The sequence below is a fragment of the Wolffia australiana genome, chromosome 16, assembly GCF_029677425.1.
Source record: "Wolffia australiana isolate 7733 chromosome 16, ASM2967742v1".
NCBI lineage: Eukaryota > Viridiplantae > Streptophyta > Magnoliopsida > Alismatales > Araceae > Wolffia > Wolffia australiana.
This window is the reverse complement of record NC_135850.1, coordinates 9,737,600-9,756,454: the sequence shown is the minus strand read 5'-3', so window position 1 is coordinate 9,756,454 and position 18,855 is coordinate 9,737,600.

The window sequence follows — 18,855 nt, the reverse complement described above, 5'->3', positions numbered from 1 at the left end:
TCGTTGCTTCCCTGGTTTCGCACGTCCGGAATCACAGTGATCAGAGCACGCCCAAGGGGGACATACGTGCCCCCCGCGACTCATTCCCGCCTCCACCAGGTCGTCCCGGAGTGGCGCGTTGACTTGTACACTGAACGGGTCATTGCCGTGACCACGCCACGTCGCTCCCGCGCCTCTCGTGCCATCCCGCGGCCAACAGGCATTTCAACAGCTGTGCTCACGGCCGATCTCTTCACTGTCTTCCCGACCCCGCGAGCCGGTCCTCTCGGCGCCTCCGGTGCTCGAGGAAGTGTCTGTCCCTCTTACCTGACGGCGGGAATATTCACCAGGAGACCGAGCTGCGTCGCTCAGACGCCCTACGCTCCATTACTTGGAGCTCTGAACGGCCGCCTCGCAATATTCCTGCCCCACGACCAACGCCACCCTACTCCCGGACCATTGGCTGACTGCGCCATCCCCGCGCGGACACTACGCCTGGTGAGCTACCTAACGCCGGGCCTGTCCCCTCGTCCCCATCCAGGTACGCCGTTCCCCACCCCTTGTCTCTTATTTCTTGAAGTGCATTGTCTTTGCCTCCTCCGCGCTCGGGTTAGCCGTAGGTGAGCGAGCTAGGACGAGTGAAAATGAACGAATTACTAAGCGTCCCTCTCGGTTTTGGTACGAGCTGGTTCGCCCGACGCGTGCGGGCGACCTCCAGCGGGAAATTCCCGTCCGATGATCTAGCGACCTTGTCCCTCCTGACGAGGGTCGAAAGGTCCCCTCCCGTCTCCGGGCGACCCAATCGACCCTCGGTCGTCGACCTCACTTTGTTCGTTGGCAGCTGCGAGTACTACACCCCTATCCGGATTTCTTCATTCTAGCTTGTCTCTATAGGATTCTCGTGCCCGACGAACCCGGACTCGTCACGCACCAATGCCACTTCGTAACCGAGTACGAACTCTCGGTGACGGCCGGACGACATCACGGACGTTGTCCTCCATCAATGTGGATATCCAAGCACTGAGTGGTCACACGGATACTTCTAGAGGATGGACGAGTGAACAGCTTTAGAACGAACTCAGACCAGCAAACTCAAGGCTGGAACGAGTTCCCCACAAGGTATAATCATTGTTCTATTTTAAAGATCGATTGTGAATTGATCGACACGCTTTCGAATCGATGGAAACATGTTGATGTAATACGACGGAGTGCCGGGATCGAACGGCTCGTATTACGTCATAGGAAAATGGTGAGTGGGTTCGTAATTTCATATGAATGAATGCCAAGAGAAAGAAATCCTAGTAATGAGCAATAGTCGGATGACTAAGAAATAGGGAGGGAAGTCAACGCCAATCAATAAATGAGATATTGATCCGACCAAACTCCCAATGACCCTTAGGACCGATTAAGACGTCTAAGGAGTGAGGGGCGTTTTACGGCCCAAAGGAGTTTGACGCCTAAGTCGAGGACTAAACCCTTTACTGCAAGAGAAAACTTATCACTCGACAAGGTGGCTATCCTATAATCCATGTCGAGAAAAATCCACCAGAGGAAGCGATAGGGAACGACGAGGGTTCCTGAGTGACAGCAGACGGGTGGCAGAGACGGGGCGCGAGCAAAGAGCCCCATGATTGTAAGAGGGGCGCGCGTGCGCGAGCACGGCAATGGGGGGGGGGGGGGCGGACGTGCAGGAGAAGCAGCGCGCGCGCGCGGATGTGTCCCGGCACACGGCAGAAGTTGGGCGCGACAGCTGACCCGCGGACGGGCGCTTGCATGCACGCCAGCGAGGCCGAGCGCGACCAGGGGCAGCCTGCACGCGGCAGGTGGAAGGATCAGCTGGGACCGCGTGCGCGGACGAGTTCTTGCGCGTGGTAACCAGTGGGCAAGGTGACGGTCGCGCGGTGAGTGAGCTGGCGTGCACGGCAGTGGGGCAAGGCACAGGATGGCGATGGCTTGCGCGCGGCTGGCAGGCACGCAAGTGAGGGGAGCGTGCAGGCGGAGGCACGGAGACAACGGTGCATGGTGTGAAAGCTTCCAAGAAAGAGGCTTCTTACGAATGTACCACACCAAGAACCTCAAGATGTGGCATTCTTGATCTGAACGGGTTCTTGCTGGCGGTTGGCGGGTTCTTGAGAAATAACGTGGTCGGCACATACCCGGAGTGGTCTCAACGAGAACAGCTAGCGACACTTCTCCCTCGTAGACGCTTTCTTGAATCCTTGAGAGCCCTTCAGAGTGATCTCGACGGAGGGTTCCTTGGCTCCAAGAAAGGTACGACTTCTTGAATCTTTAGGCGTCTTCATAGTGATCTCGACGAAGACAATTGAATGCATTCCCACGGAGTGGTCTCGACGTGGGGGACGCGGGCTCTACTCCACGGAGTGGTCTCAACGTGGAAGAAGGCAGCCACTCCTCTCTACACTCTAACTACGATAAGGTGGAGACACAAGTTGGAAATTTTCTTCAACAAATGACTCAACCTTTCACTTGGGCATGCTATCCCCTTATATAATGAGGATAGGTGCCAAGTGAGAACGTGGGAAGGATGAACCGTCGCAAGACGTGGTTCGGCCTCTCTTAAACGGTTACAATTGAAAATAAAAACATGACAAAGACAAGGCCCAACACCAGCCCAGTCCATAAAATCCAAGAACAAAAATAATGAAAAGATAAAACAAATAAAAGGGAAGATAAGATGCTTACGCAGAGTACTTAAACTCCGGGTTGCAAGCATCGACGCGAGCAGCTTGTTGTGGCTGGAGGCGTCCTGCCTTGGCTGCAGCTGGATGGTCCCCCATCACATGTTTTCCATGGACGAACCAAGGCACAGAACCCACCAGATAAATCTTTTACTACCTTAAGAAATTTGGAAGCCATTCTTTAATATTTCTAGAAGAGGATATGTGATGCTAACATCAATCCAAGTCCAAAGGTTTGGGAATTGTACTATTTGGTGTAGTTTGATTTAAGAGTCCGAGGAAAGAAATCTGGCATCCAAATTTATCATGTTGTCAACCCTAGTTACGAGTCACTAACATTTATAAAAAATAATAGAACTTGAAATAATTTTTTTCATATTTTTTTAAAACTTATAGGGGTTTAAATTTGGACATGGAGGAATGAGACGGTCAGCTCAGAACAGGAAGAGGTTGAGCTATAGAGATCGACTGAATTTTTATTTTAAATATTTTTTTCTGAGATATCAGTTTTCAGAAATCATGTTAAGAATTCATGCAAGTTGGAATCCTAGCCTTTTGTGCATTTATAAAGCAGATTTCACACAACAGAAATGTGGAGGAGAAAAGAATAAGAGAAACGAATGACTACTAAAAAAAATGGGATTGTTGAATAGAAGTCATACTTGAATTTATAAAATGTTATCTTTCATGTAATAAATTTCTAATCTTAAAATATTCCTGCTAAAATACATGAAATTTCATTATCCCTTTAATACTACATAAGGAGATGGATTATATTCAAAGTGCTGCTGAGGAGAAATATATTCTGTTCCAAAATTTATTGTTCTTGTTATGTATTTGTTGTCAGTCAGTTTAAGTCTTTGGGGACCATAAAGAATAATGCTTTGGTGCCAAAGTTGAGAAGGCTTTAGAGCTGTAGTTGAAGTAGGTCAAGTGTTATCGCTTTGGTGGTCAAGGACAACAAAGCTTGATAAAAGTTTTCCTTTCTTGATGTTCTTGTTAAACCATATCGCCAAGTGATTTTATATGGGGGCATTCATACAAACATGGTCTGTGCACATCATCACCTTGGGACTTGATTTTCCCCCTTAGTTGTTCTTTATCTACTTAAACTAACAAAAAATAAACTCAGAACTCATTAATTAAATACTTCTTCTATATTTCACCCTTACTAGCTCTATGTTTATGATGAAGGGATGCAAAGCTGGGTGTTTTGTAACCCAAAGTCTAGTGCTTTATCTATATGCCTATCCACTGTCTAGCATAGTTGAGCCATACATGTTTCATTCAAAAAAATAAAGCCCCACAAGTACTATTATCACATGGAAAATATAAAAAATTGAATGGTATATTTATCGATCTGATCTTATTATATTTGGTGAAGGCTACAAAACATCTCATAAGCACTGATGAAATGAAGGGTTGCAATGCCTTAGAAACGCCATCAGACTACGATATAGATCACCCACTAAAACTTATTCAATGGTTTACTTGGTATATTTACGTTTTCCACCAATCTGGTTCTTCTTATTGTTGAACCACATGCCCAGAATAATCTATTTAGCCTCAATTTCTAGATCTTCATGTGCTGACTCATAAGGTAAGGTGATGCAATTATTTTGAGAAATTTGATGGTTAGCCATATGATATGTGAATTGATAGATCCAAACACACGTCCAACTAAAAAGGATGCATCCCCATGAAAGGTTTTAGGCAGCTTGTCAACACCTGAATGGTAAGAAATGGCAAAGGGCAATGGCGACACATTGACAGGTGGAGGTGGTAAATGAATTTGACAAGAAAACTAAATAAGGTGAGGTTCCACGTAGAGGCAGTAGATGGTGCTAGGAGGGAATATGCGTATGGCACACATATACATCACAAAAGACATGGCAAGATGTAACTACTCAATGGAACACTTGATGGAAATATAGGTGGTCGGCAAGCCGATCACACATTTCATATATTGTTCCATGTTCATTAATAGAACATATTTATTACAGTCCACATGTGATGCTTATAATGAATTCCATAGATATTGTTGGGTTCTAGAGGCATTGATTTAGATGAACAACTCAAAATGAAATGAGGTGCCTAATGAATATTATGTTGATGTCAAGCCAATCACACTACCATGTTTATTTACATTCGTTCAATAAAATATTTATGTTCCGTATTATTCCATGTAATGTTTGTAATAAAGTCCATGAATACGTGCAGTAACTCAGTGAATTATGATGAGATCATAATATAGTGATCACTAGTCTTTAAACATGTATTCCAAATATTCCTATTCGATGGATAGTCGAGACAGACATTGAATTATCCGGACAGAATAACACTAGTTGATCCTACTTTTACCATAAGTATAGCTGATCATGTGGCTATTAGTGTGGTGATACTAAGGACAAATATTGTTTGCTGTCTAGAGAAAGAGTTCACCAAATTGATCTGTACAAATCCATACATGATATTATACGTAAACGTGAATCAGGTTGATTCAAGTCATAGTTGTATAAGTGATTCACTAACTTGAGACACTAAGGACATCTCGTGAATGGACGACCACGTTTTGACTATGACTTACAAACCTCTAATCATGAGATACAAATAGGTTATAGATCAGATGTAGTAAGAAGCTTATGGAGATGGGTGAGTTTGACAAGAAGGGATCATCCGCCCTCGCTACGAGAGGGGATTGACTCAAGGAAGACGATACGAAAAAATCCCTGGCCAGGGTAGTGAGGATATTAGAGATGGCATTCTCTAATGATCCCTGCTACGCATCGGTACTAATCGAATGACATATTATGGTTTGATGATAAAACATACCACTAGTCTTTTGAGAGACTCGCACCAATGGTGTATTGTACATAGATGGTAACTGATGATAGTAAAGGTTACATGCGCGAGTTCGATAGTACTCGTTATCTTTTAGAGCGCTAGTGTAGCTTGGCTCCCCACTGGCTGAAAGGTTATCATATTGATTGGGTTAAATCAATCCTTGTTTAAATAAGGTTGGCCACTAAAACCCACTTTCCATTACCTTATGGGTTGTTACCTTAGCCAAATAGTGACCTCCTTCTGGGTTTAAATGTCAGAATTTAAGGATGTTGTTCTGTTTTTCTTCAGGTACGCATCTTTCAATAATTTGATCAGCTCCTTGATAGAATAGCTCTGGTTCTTCCCAAAAGTAACCTCGCATGTCCTTGAAGAACTTCTTTCTCTCATTGAAGCTTCATCTTGAAGGGACCCTTCCTGTCACAAAAAAATTTACAATATTTGCAAACCATGGAACATTTCCTGTTTGGATGGCCAGAATTTGCTCATGCAGAAATGCTTCATGGATAAGTAAGGGATCATTTACTTTGACCCTAGAAAAATTCTCAGCAACGTAATTTTCAAAACCCTTTTTATTTTTAACTTCTATGACAAATTTTTGTTATAATAAAATTCATCTGATGAGCATAGGTTTAGCTTCTTTTTTAGACAAAAGATATTTTAATGCCGTATGATCAGTATAAACTATATTTGTACTACAAAGCAAATATGGTTAAAATTTTTCTAAAGCAAAAAATGTAGCTAACACTTCTTTTTATATGGTAGTGTAATTGTGTTGTGCATCACTAAAAGTCCTGCTAGCATAATATATAGCTACAGGTTTCTTCTCTTTCCTTTGTCCTAATACTGCCCCTATAGTAAAATCCTAGGCATCACACATGATTTCAAATGGCAAGCTCTAGTCTGGAGCTTGCAAAATAGGTGTATGCATGTATAATATATCTACCTCCTCCCCAAGGAGGTAGAGATATTTCCTGCGCACGTGTGTAGATATCAACTACCTCCCTTCAGCTCTTCAAATGAAGAAATAGCATTTTTATCAAGAGAGTAAATTAGTTAGAGGTTTGGAAATTGAAGCAAAGTTTAGAATGACCTCCTAGAGAAACCTGTATAGTCGAGAAATCCTTTAAGGGTTTTAGATTTGTTGGAAGTAGAAGGTCCTAGATGACTTCTATTTTGGCCTTGTCCACTTCCTGTCCACGATTGCTGACCATGTGCCCCAATACCACTCCCTTTTGTACCATAAAATGAGATTTTTCCCAACCTTAGCACAAGGTTACTTCCAGTGCATCTTTAAAGATTTTTAGTGAGATTTGGTAGGAAATTTTCGAAGTAATCTCCAAATACAGCAAAATCATCCATAAATATTTCTAAACAATCATCTACTAAATCGTAAAATAAAGAGTTCATGCATCTTTGGAAGGTGGCTGGAGCATCACATAGGCTAAAAGGCATGCACCTAAAGGCATGTGTACCTTCAAGGCTGGTAAAAGTTGTTTTCTCTTGATGATCAGGATGAATGTTAACTTGATTATATCCTGCATAACCATCATGAAAACAAAAGAAATTGTGTCCTAATAGTTTTTCTCAAATTTTATCAATGAAAGGAAGGGGCTAATGGTCTTTCTTTGTAGCCTTATTTAATTTTCTATAGTCAATACACACCCTCCATCTAGTTATCAGTCTTTTCTGGATTTCTTCTCCCTTTTCATTGACCTCTACTATTATTCCAGGTTTCTTTGGCGCCATGTGAATAGGGCTGACCCATTGACTATCAGAAATGGCATAAATAATACCTACATCTAGCCATTTCATTATTTCCTTCTCTAATATTTCTCTCATATGTTGGTTCAGCCTATGTTGATGCTCTCTGGAAGATTTAGAATCCTCTTCCAAAAATACTCTGTGTTCACAAATTGATGAACGGATTCCTCTCATTTCCTCAAATGTCTACCTTAATGCCTGTTTGTGCCCTCAATACCTTAAGCAGATCATTTTCTTGAGAGGGAGTAAGGGACGAGGAAATAATCACAGGTAAGGAATTTCTACAATCTAAGAAAGTATATTTAAAATGTGATGGGAGAGGTTTGAGTCCTAAGTTCAAATTTAGGGAGAGTGTAGGAGGCTCGCGCTCTACTTTTTCCTAGTTGGTGTCATCTCCTCTCAATAGAAACCCTCGAATATCCTCAACATTATCCTCCTCTTCATCACAAAATTTTAACTATTCGTTACTCTTTTAGGACATTTCATCATCTTCGATATGTCTAATTTTACTCTTTCCTGCCCAACCTTAAATTCAACCGTCCCTTTTTCCCAATCCATGATTGTTCTAGCTGTTACTAAGAAGGGCCTTGCTAGGAGGATAAGTGCTAAACTTAGATCCCTTTCACCTTGACCTCAGTTACAATAAAATGGACAGGTATCTCACAATTTTCAACATTTGTCATCACATCAGATTATCTACCCTCTGGTTGTCTAATTGTTCCATCGGCTAGAAATATATCCATGCAGATTTTCTCTAACTCCCCAAAACTGTATTCCTCATATAAAACTTTTGAAATAATACTAATACTATCTCATCTAATAATACTCTAGTAAACGTTTTTCCACCGATTTTACATGTAATAAAAGGAGCTACTGGATCTATATTTTTTAATGGGAACAAAGTTTAAGACACTAGAGGAATTTTCAGAAAGTTTAACTACTTCCTTGGTTTCCTAGATGTGCATGAATCCTTTAAATATTTCTTTAAAGAAGGTGCATGTTTAATCATGTACTCTATGGCTATGACATAGTTGCTTTCTTAAAATTCTCTAGGAGTCTATACTCATAATCAGAAGAAGACTTGTGGGATTTTAAGGCAGAAGGATAAGGAATGGGAGGGGTGTGGGTTGAAGGTAGGGGTTCCACACTTGGTCATGGAGCCTCTCCTTCTCTTAGGTTATTTTCCTCCCATTTTGTCTTTTCCTTTCCTAGGTAAGGATTTTCAAGTTCCTTGTCATTTCTCAATTTAAAAAAGGCTTGAATTTATTCAAGATCTTCCTCATTGTCATGACATAAAATCTTGGGGTTGATGGAAGGTTGAGTTGGAAATTGACCTAAGTGGCAGTTGGATTCAACTCCCTTACCTCCATGGTCAGCTGTCCTTTGCTTCAAGCTCTCCAAAAGTTGTCTTGTCTGCTCTTGAGCATCCATCATCATCTTTGTCTGTGTTTCCATCATGGCTTGCATGCGCATCTCCATTTCTTCCCTTAGCCTTCGATTCTGCTGCTCTCTCATGTGAGAGATCACAGGTGTTAGCATAGACAAATCTTGTACCTGGTTTAATGGAGCTGCTTGATAAGGCTGTTGTGGTGGGGTCGTAATTGGACTCTTGCTGGAAAGGTCCCTTGATCCCATGGGAGTATATTCCTTAGTTGTTGTAGATGGGCCTCTTTGGTCCTCCCCAAGGATGCTGATTGTAGTTCAACATATGCACCTCCTCCTCTCCAAGTTGGCATGCTCCATCCTCATGATCTCTGCTAGAACATAGAGAAAAAATCTTTGCTTTCGTAAGGGGTGAGTTTGGGAGAAAAGTATTCTTTAGAGTGGAAGTCAACTCTTCAAGCATCTTGTTGGTTTCTCTTGTCCCTCCATGAAGATCAACTTCCATTGAAGTTACTTGCAGCACTCTCCCTCGTTTTGGGTTGGCGTTTCATCCATTTTGACTTGCTCCTATTTCCTACAGGTCAGTTTCAGCCAACCTTTCCAAAAGATCACAAACTTCATCCTCATAAGCCATATAGAATGAGGTGCTAGCTATTTGATTCACTTTGCTTTTTAAAATATCAGGAAGTGATTCATTAAAAATTTCAGCTAGCTGACATTTTACTATTCCATGGCTATGCCATTTTTAGATTAATTCATTGAACTTTTCCCATGCTTTGCTAAATGCTTCGTGATGATGAGAATAAAATTTCTAAACTTATTTTGTATAAAAATTAGTTTTAGAAAGGGGATAAAAATTATGGATTAATTTCATTCTGCATTTCATCCCACCCGTTAAGTGTTATGCCTAAATTTATGTACCATGCAAGAGCCTTATTTGTGAAAGTAAGCAAGAAATATTTCGTTTTTAATGCTTTTGAGATGAATATTTTGAGAGGAACATTGAATGTGAAAATCATCTAGAAATTCTAAGGGGTTTTGAGAAGAATGGCCAGTAAATTCACAAAGAGAGTTAAGTATGACATTTCCATACCTAAACATAACCCCCTCACCTACACTGATGTTGATGCTAGTTTGCCTTAGACTTCCTGACCCAGTAGATCTGTCCAGCATCATCCTTCTCCTCCCTTGTTGTGGCTGACCATCTTCTACCATATCGACTTCTTCTATATAAGGAGCTGTAAGTGTTGCTGGACGGGCAGGATATTGGGTGACTATATCTTCCTCAGCACTAGTCCCAGCCTTAGACCTTGTTAAGACAATCCATCTCCAAAGAAGAAGCTAGAACTTCCGTTTATTGAAGGTTAGATGCCCTCAACTTCAGCAAAAGAGGGAAAAAAAATAAAAAATAAAAAATCACTAAATTAAGTTACCGCACTCCCCGGTAATGGCGCCAGTTGATAATTCAGATCTTAGACGTAATTAGTGATGATTTAACTTCACTAATTAGTGTCATTGATTTATTCAAATTAAAATAACAATAAAATATAATAACCTTACTAGCGTAGGGAGAGTAAGGGTCGATCTACACAGAGTAGGGTTTGTCGTAATGAATTTGTGCTTAACTTATATATTTTTTTGAACTTTAGAAGTGGGTTTACTACCTATCGAGATAAATAACTAATAAAAATATAGACAAAGAAATTTAATATATAATTCAAATATTGATAAAAATATTAGTAGAGAGAAAATGAATTTTTGGAATTTTTAAGTAATATTTTAAAACCAGAATAAAATAGAAAATAAAAAAGGCTGGTGCTCCGGACTTAGCCAAAATTTGGCTAAGTCCTAATGATAAATTGGGCAAGTGGCTTGGAGGAGGAGAGAGAAAAATGGGCCTGCACTAACTTCACTCTAGAATGAGTTCTAGAATGAACTATTGAGCATGGTTTGATGCGTTGGAACCATCTGGGTGTTGGCTAGCCGCCACAAGACTAACTAAAAGAAAAGAAGAACAGGTAGGAGTGAAAAGAATAAATAAGAAGGTAACCTCTTTATCACACCCCCAAGGCCCAAGGGACTTCTTCTCCTTTCCACCGGTTTCTTTAGCCCTGGATGCTTCCTCCTTAGACTGGCACTCACTAAGGTGAATGGATCTATGAGTCAATTACACTTAGGCCACAAAAAATTACTTTGGATTGAATCACAAGAAGAACATTACAATAGGGTGAAGGGGTTTATATAAGAAGAGAGAGCAAATGAGAGGCATTGGATTTTTATTACATTTGATGGCCAGATCTTCTTCTTTGGGTCATCATACACTTCCATTATGGTCCTCCAATAATCATTGAGACCTTTGAAATACCCTAGGGACGTTCAAGAATTCTTTCCTTAATTAGTAGTAAAGGTGGTATCTTTAAGTCTTCACCCTTAGATGATTTATGGATTGAATAGTGGGATCTTCTTCTTTGGATTGTATCCACGTCCAAGGGCGTCTTCCAATCAGCATCCAAGCACCATAAATTCTCATAAATAATCATGAATGGACGTTCCCCTTGCCCTCCTTTCTTTGGCCCAAGATGCCTCTCATAGTGGGCTTAATGGAGCTTCTTTAGTGGGCCTTCAGACTAGAGCCAGCTGTCTTGATTTGGGCCTCCTTTCTTGGCCCAGGATTATGGCTGGGCCTGCTCTTTCGGGCCAAATGCCTTCTACTTCATTTAGTTATTCCCTTTAGGCATGAAAGTTTCACCTAATTCCTGCATCTTCCACATAAACTGAGAAGTGAGTGAGAATTCCGCTTAACTCATTGAAAGGATCATATTTATAGCATTATGTATTTGAAAATTGAATTTTAAAAGGATGATATTAAAATGAAGAACATCACAAAAAGGAGCAACTCGAAGGTTAAAGTTTGATATTGATGGAAACTACACAAAATAGTATGCTGAGGAAAATTGAAATAGCTTAAAGCCCAAATTGGCATGGTCAAACTGCTTAAATCCTAAGTTCCAACATTTTTCTGTGACTTGGTTTAGCTCATTGAAAGATGCATTGAATGACTTCTAAAATGACTGACTGAATGAAGGAATCGAATCATATTCATATAATTGAATTGATGTTTAATCATATATTTAGACATCTAAATGTTGAGTATAAAGTGGAATCTTTTCATGACATTTAGATACTTATATACCGTGTAACATGTTCAGATTTTTAGTTAGTCAAACAGAATGGTCAGTGAAAGTATAATTTATTGAGTCAATATTTTATAAAATATTTTATTATGTACCGTATTTTATCATATTATCATTTAAATATAATCATATGATCACTATGTTTTCAAACTTAATTAATATTACTTATGGTGTATTTTAGACTGTAAATTTATTGGAATTAATTTATAAGATAACTGATATTTTCATAAGAATTCATATTAATTTCAAGCATTTCATTCCACATATTTTACCTGATTATAAATGAGTAATTAAAGTGGTAAAAGATGTTTCCCGCAAGTACATCTGGTAACTGAATTAAAAATCCATCATGAGTTTGACTATTTTTTTAACTTAATGTTTAATTTTGATTAGAATCTGATTCCAATCAATTTAGACTAGAATGTACAACACACTGTCAAAAAAGCAGATGAAGATAAATGACTCTATGTTTATTATGATTTCAACGTTATTTGTTTCTCAGCAAATAAGATATCAGTAAAAACATCATTTTCACAATTTAAGTAGGCTTGTATTTATTCAAGAATCTCTTCCAATTTATAGAAACATTTTTTCTGTAATGTCCCAACTCAAATTCATAGAAAAAGCTGATACTTTGTGATGGGGGACCATCCACTTGACGCCAGGACGAGCCCAACCACACCAGGCTGCTTGCGTCGATGCTCGCCATTCGGGGTTTAGATACTCCATGTAAGTATCTTCCCATTTTTGCATTTTATTTGTCTTGTTTGACTGTAATTTTTGTTCATAGATCTTACGGACTGGGCCGGTGTTTGGACCTCGTCCATGTTGTTTTTTTCCTTTTCTCTTGCAACCGTTGAATATAGGTCAAACCACCTCTCGCAACGGTTCGTCCTCTACCCGACGTCACTTGGCACCTATGCTCACTATATAAGGGGATAGCATGCCAAAGTGGAAGAAGGCTTTTGTTGAATTGAAAAGTACGTCCATGCGCCGCCTGCCCGCAGCCGCGCGTCCACGCGCTACACGCTTGCGACCGCACATCCGCGGGCCGCTCGCCTGTAGCCGTACGTCTGCGTGTCGTTTGCGCGTGGCCACACGTCCGCGCGCCACCAGCCCACACCTCATTGCGCCACCGTTTGGCGCGCACGCCTGCAAGTCCCGCAAGCCCGCGCACCGCTCATCACCACGCCACCTGCCCTTGCCTCATGTGAACCCCATGCTGCGACTCTCCACCACCGATGGCACGCCATCTCGATACCCCATTTACGTCCTTACTTGCGTCGTGCCCTACATTTAATCGTGGATGCCGTCAATCAGGTATCTTCTTGTCTTCCCCCCCCCCTTTTCTTTCAGTATTATAACCTGCTGTAGTGTCGTCTTCCGCTATCGACTCCTCTGCCTAGGATTATGATGATAACTGCTTAGGTTAGCCACCTGTTGAGAGATAGGATTTAGTCACGGTAAATGATTACTCGCTAATCCTTAGACTTGGGACATATCAGGGCCCCTTACATCGTAGTCATCTTTAATTAGTCCTAAGGGTCATTGGGAGTTTAAGCTGATCAATATCACTCTCAGTGGACATCATCGATCGTCACCCGTCCTTCGTAGTCATCTCTTATTGCTCAATTGGGGTTTTTCTATCGACATTCATTCCATCTAAATATACTTATCGAACTCAATTCATTACCGCTACTGTGACGTAATACGAGCCGTCGATCCCGGTGGAATCGTATTACATCATATTGGTATCAGAGCCCATCATGTTAGCTTTTGCTTAACACGGTCGGTAGCATATCATTTGAAATTTTATGTCAATTATGCACGTCATATCTCAAAATTCATTCGCATTCATAACATGTCATTTCATTGCATACATCATTTGTTAGAACCCGTAGACACATATTGGTGGGACGTTTGGCCATAAGATGGTTCGCACGCGAACCCAGTATCGGAGTGCCGACATATCAGAACACGACAAGGATCATGAAAATGATCCCGCCGTAGGGGATCTTCCACCCAAAGGTCCATTAGGCGGGTAATTTCAAACAAAACATTTGGAGGATGAGGAGGCAAATTTACCTCCCCCACCACCTAGCGAAACGACGCAACCAGCACATCGGGCATCCGAAGACCGGCATTCCATCACCGCAGCGCCTACCCATAGGGCCTCGGTGAACGAGCACTATAGTGTCACCACTGCCATCGAGGTTCCTCAACGCCCCGGCAAGCGTCTGATGCCGAACCTTCCCGCTCCGATGCAACGACCGCAGGATTCGCCTATGCACCTGCCCCGCTACAGCAGGCAACAAGATTGGGAGATCGACCACGGAGAACGCCAACAGACTCCTCCCCCACCGGAAGAGTACCAAACCCAGAGATACTACGAAAACCGTTCCTATCCACCGGATAGGAACTACTACCCACCAGAGAACAGGAGTTCTCGGCATTATGACCCACATGGGCATCATCACGAAATGACCCATAATCCTAACCGTATCGCGGAACCACACGCTCCTCACTACCTGTCCGCACCGGGTGGTCCACCGTACCCCACCACCACCCGTCGACCAGATGCGGCCATGTATAGCGATAGCTCCACTCACCCTCCCTATTACGGGTTGGCACCCGCACCCGCACCAGCGCGATATGAGGGGCCCCCAGCACCGCCCACGGCGATACTGAGATACTCCATGGTGTATCCTCCCGCACCACAACTGGTATATCCATCGGAAGAGCCTAGTCGGCCATGGAGGCCGGACCCTTACCCGCCACATCAAGGGTACGCACAACCAGCGCCCCATCCGGCACCACCGAGGCACTACCAGCCCTATGGATATCCGGACGAGCTTCCATACTATCCCCAGCCAGCTCCGCAAGTTTCACATTATCCGGAGCATCTGGATCGTGCCTACCCGCATGACGCACCCCGTCGGCCGCCTACTCGTCACCACATTGACGAACACGAGCGACGGAGAGAGGCACATCGTGCCATGATCAAGAAGAGCATTCGTATTGAGGTGCCCATCTTTGAAGGGCCACGGAACCCAAAGGACTACACAGATTGGGAATCAGACTTGGAAAGTTATTTCCAATGGTACGACATGGACGATGACCTGAGTGTGTCCTACGCTGAGGCTCGCCTAGGAGGCCAAGCCAACATTTTTTGGAAGAATGAGAAGGATGCGCCACGACGCCAAGGAGATCCTCCCTTCACGTGGGATGAAATGTCGCGAAAGCTCAAGGATAAGTGTATCCCAAAGCTTTACATGACCCGTCTCTTGCTAAAATGGATGGACCTTAAGCAAGGGAAGTGCAAGGTCAGCGATTACATAGAGGACTTCGAGGAGTATAGGATGAGATGCAAATTTGTGGAAAGTCCACAAATTCAGATTGCATTCTTTATCCACGGACTCCGTCCTGATTTGGGAATAAGGATCCTAGAACAGAACCCGACGACTGTGGACTTAGCCTACAGTCTCGTAGAAAGCAATGAGCTTAGCCATGATGACATAGTGCCGCCTACTCCCGCCACCCTACGGGCGACTACCACCGCGGTGTCTACTCCCTTGGCTACGCGAGCTTCGTCGACTTGGACCCGAGGAAGCACTGCAGTTTCACGCAGGGTTACCCCCTCGATGGCACCGGTCACCACTCTGGCCCCTCTCACATCCTCGACGATATCCACCGCTAGGGCCCCGAATACCTCTCAAGAGCCCATTCAGTGTTTTAAGTGCAAGGGTTTTGGACATCGTCGTGCTGACTGTCCCACTCTCCTCCACATGTATATACATGGGAATCTGATGTAAGATCAGCCGGAGGACGACCTCGAGGTGGACGAGTATCCGGCTGAGTGCCTTGACGATGAGGATGTTGATGAGCCACTCGGATACATTCAGATCACGCCGATCACACCAGCCCCGATGCATCCCATCGCCACGTTGGGAATCCAATAAGACACCGCAGACCAACAGAGCTCCAACAAGGCCGGACGAACTGCACCTACAACCTCGGCCAACACGGCGACACCCCGACCCATCGACGTCACTCAACGTATGTCCATCTTCTTCGCGTACGTCAAAATTGGCGGGCGTAAGTATAAGTTGATGGTCGATAGAGGTAGCTGCATCAATGGAATCTCCGAGGATATGGCTACATGCCTTGGGCTACCATTGATACCACAGCCTACCCCATACAATGTGTCCTGGATAGACGCATCTAATATACTGGTGAAGATGCAATGTTACGTACCTCTGAAGATGAGTACGTACGATGCGAAGGTGTTGTGTGACGTGCTACCAATGAAGATTGGTAGCATTATTCTTGGCCGGCCATGGTTATTTGACCATGATGTTCAGTTGGCAGGACGAGCAAACACTTGCTCCTTCGTATACGGCAGTCGACGTCTGATTTGGTACCCATTGGTGCGACTACCATCGTTACCGACTCAGTCCACGTTGACCCCCTCCCGCACTACACACCGCCATTATCACCAATGGCTGCATCTTCTGATGAGAGTTTGAGCTGGATCGTGAGCACATCCCGTGTGCTTCGCGGTAACACTAGCCAATGGTATCACCCATTTAGGTGATGGGGATCAAGCCCCGGAGGTCATTCAACTCATCAATGAGTATGGTGATGTGTTCCCTACAGAGCCACCGGACGAGCTCCCACCCCTTCAAAACATCCAGCACGCCATTGATCTTGTTCCGAGAGCATCACTCCCAAACCTCCCACAACACAGGATGGACCCCGTCAAGTACGAGGAACTATACGCCCAGGTGAAGGAGTTATTGGCCAAGGGCTTAGTCCACGAAAGCCTTAGCTCATGTGCCGTCCCAACCTTGCTTGCGCCCAAGAAAGATGGAACTTGGCATATGCGTTGTGATTCTCAAGCCATCAACAAGATTACGGTCAAGTACCATTTTCCGATCCCAAGGGTTCAGGACCTTTTTGATGAGATGGTTGGCACGTCTATCTTCTGTAAGATAGACTTACGGACCAGCTACCATCAAGTATGAATCAGACCTGGGGACGAGTGAAAGACGGCCTTCAAAATCAAGGATGGCCTTTTTGAGTGGAATGTAATGCCATTCGGATTATCGAACGCCCCTAGTACCTTTCAACGTTTGATCAATGAGGTACTACGGCCCTTCATTGGCAGATTCATCATTGTATACTTTGACGACATTTTAGTATACAGTAAGACGAGGGAGGACCACGCCCAGCACCTATGATATGTGTGTGCTGCATTACGCCAAGAAAAACTTTATGCACATCCCAAGAAGTGGAGCTTCTTCACCAATGAGATCTCCTTCCTCGGTTTTATTCTATCCTCGCGTGGAGTCTCCGCAGACCCCGCCAAGGTCCAAGCTATTACTGCTCGGCCCCGGCTAAAGGATATCTACGACGTCCGGAGCTTTATTGGCTTGGCAACATTCTATCATAGGTTCGTTCCAGGATTCAGCGGAGTAACAGCGCCGATTACCGACCTATTGAAGAATGACAAGTTTGAATGGACCACTACCGCCGAAGAGGCATTTGAGCTTCTCAAGAAGCTCATGACGGAGGCGCCAGTACTAAAGTTACCAGACTTCACTGAAGTCTTCGATGTCGCCTGCGATGCATCCGGAGTTGGGATTGGTGGAGTCCTAAGCCAAGAGGGGCACCCGATCGAGTACTTCAGCGAAAATCTGAATGACACTCGACGAAGATACGACAACTATGACTGGGGGAATTCTACGCCCTCGTGCAATCCCTAAGACACTTGCGCCATTAACTCCTTCCTAAGGAGTTCGTGCTATTCTCTGATCACAGCGCCCTTCGCCACTGGATAGCCTATCTCCAGGACTTCACCTTCATAATTCCTCACAAAACAGGGAAAGACAACGTTTTCCCGGATGCCTTAAGTCGACGACCCCTAGTCCTCAATCTGATGAAGACCCAAATCCTTGGGTTCGAATAGATTCGGGATGGCTACTCCGAGTGCCCCAATTTCTCTAAGATCATTTAATCTGTCATTGATCCGGCCGCCCCGAAGTCTAGAGATTTCCATCTTACCGATGGGTACCTATTCTACAGTCAGCGACTTTGTATCCCTCGGACCTCTCTCCGAGATTTCCTCATTTAGGAGACACACGCCGATGGGCTTAGTGGACACTTCGGGGTCAACAAGACGATCCTTTCACATGAGCAACATTTCTATTGGCCATCCTTGAAGAGGGACGTAGGAAAGCTTATCTTGAGGTGTCTCACGTGTTCCCGAGCCAAAATCACCAAGCAGAACACGGGATTGTACACCCCTCTTCTCATCTTAAATAGACCGTGGGAAGACAATAGCCTTGATTTCGTGTTGGGACTACCCAAGACCGCGCGCCACCATGACTCGATCATGGTCGTAGTAGACAGGTTTTCAAAAATGGCACACTTTATCTTGTGTTCAAAAACAGCCGATGCATCCAAGATAGCAAGACTCTTCTTCGACAATATCGTCAAGCTACATGGAGTGCCCAAGATGATCATCTTGGATTGAGACATAAAATTTACTAGTTATTTCTAAAAGACGTTGTGGGTCCTCATGGGAACCCAACGAAAATTTTCATCGGCCTACCATCCCCAAACAGATGGCCAGACTGAGGTTGTTAACCTCAGTCTTAGCGATTTACTGAGATCTATTATTGGCGACAATATGGCCACGTGGGATCAAGTACTCCCACGGGCGGAGTTTGCCTTCAACTATTCAGTGAATCGCACCACTAGGAAGGCCCTATTCGAAATCATCTATGGTCAACTTCCACGTCAACCCCTTGATCTCATGCCATTAGATTCACAACATAGGATCTCAGATAATGCATTAGAATTTGCTGAACAAATTAAGAACATGCATGACATCATTCATAATCGCATATCATCCCGAAATGAGCAATATAAGGCAGCTGTTGATAAGGGCCGCAGATCGATTTCTTTCTCTGAGGGAGAATTACTCATGGTTA